Raw genomic sequence first — 1,539 nt, 5'->3', positions numbered from 1 at the left:
GGTGGTATGGCACTATGAGCTCTCTAAGATATGACCATATGACCACTGACCAGTTAGAGCTTTATAAGTTAACAGTAGGATTTTAAATTCAATTCTGGATTTTACAGGGAGCCAGTGCAGAGAAGCTAAAACAGGAGAAATATGATCTTGTTTCTTAGTTCCTCTTAGTACACATGCCGCTGCATTCTGAATTAGCTGGAGAGTTTTTAAAGACTTACTAGAGCTACCTGATAATAGGGAGTTACAGTACTCCAGTCGAGAGGTAACAAAAGGGTGGACCAATTTTTCTGCATCTTTTCGGGTCAGGATGGGCCTAATTTTCTACATTACGCAGATGAAAAAATGCAGTCCTTGAGATTTGTTTTAAATGAGAATTAAAAGACAAATCTGGTCAAATGTTACTCCGAGGTTTCTTACGGTAGTGCTAGAGGCCAGAGCAATGCCATCCAGAGAAACTATGTCATCACATAAAGAGTCTCTGAGTTGTTTGGGGCCAAGAACAATAACTTCAGTCTTGTCTGAACTTAACATAAGGAAAATGGTTCTCATCCAGGTTTTTATGTCTTTAAGGCAATTATGAAGTTTAGTTAATTGATACATACATAATAAATACACTTGTGTATCATACGCATAACAATGGAAATTTACAGAGTGATTTCTAATGATGTTACCTAAAGGAAGCATATAAAGAGTGAATAGGATTGGTCCGAGTACAGAAACTTGTGGACCTCCAAAACAAACCTTAATACGTAAGGATGATTCATTGGAACATTAACAAACTGAAAATGATCAGATAAATAAGATTTAAACCAGCTTAGTGCAGAACCTTTTAGGCCAATTATATGTTCCAGTCTCTGTAGCAGAATTTGATGGTCAATTGTGTCAAATGCCACACTAAGATCTAGTAAAACAAGTACAGAGACGAGTCCTTTGTCTGAAGCAATCAAAAGATAATTTGTAATTTTAACTAGTGCTTTCTCAGTGCAATGGTGCACTCTAAATCCTGACTGAAATTCTTCAAATAAAATATTATCATGGAGAAAAATCACACAGCTGGTCTGCGACTACTTTCTCAAAGATCCTTGAAAGAAAGGGAAGATTAGATATTGGTCTATAGTTGGCTAACACCTCTGGATCCAGGGTGGGCTTTTTTAGGAGGGGTTTAATTACATTATTAAAACACTGTGGTACATAGCCTGTTAATAAAGATATATTGATCATGTCTAATAAATGAGTGTTAACTAAAGGTAAGACTTCCTTAAGTAGCCTAGTTGGGATGGGGTCTAAGAGACACGTTGATGATTTAGATGAAGAAATCACTGCGGTCAATTGTTGAGGAGAAATTGGGGAGAAGCAATCTAAATTAGGTCTAACAGCTGTGTTTGAGAGCAGATAGGTACTATCAGAGGACAGGAGGTCATGAATTCTGCCTCTAATAGTTAGAATTTTGTCATTAGAAAAGCTCATAAAATCATTACTGCTAAGGGCTAAAGGAATACAAGGCTCAATAGAGCTGTGACTCTCAGTCAGCCTGGCTAC

At 37.2% G+C, this 1,539-nt stretch overlaps 1 protein-coding gene across 1 annotated transcript in view; it reads left to right on the top strand.

Annotated features, from left to right (window-relative positions):
* Positions 1 to 1,539, top strand: part of LOC126399933 (glucagon-like peptide 2 receptor) — a 346,627-nt gene that overhangs the window by 17,886 nt on the left and 327,202 nt on the right. The gene's annotated exons all lie outside the window — the stretch shown is intronic.

This window comes from Epinephelus moara, chromosome 13 (genome assembly GCF_006386435.1).
Source record: "Epinephelus moara isolate mb chromosome 13, YSFRI_EMoa_1.0, whole genome shotgun sequence".
Classification (NCBI taxonomy): domain Eukaryota; kingdom Metazoa; phylum Chordata; class Actinopteri; order Perciformes; family Serranidae; genus Epinephelus; species Epinephelus moara.
The sequence above is the reverse complement of the archived record's forward strand: the minus strand, read 5'-3'. Positions and strand labels throughout refer to the sequence as shown.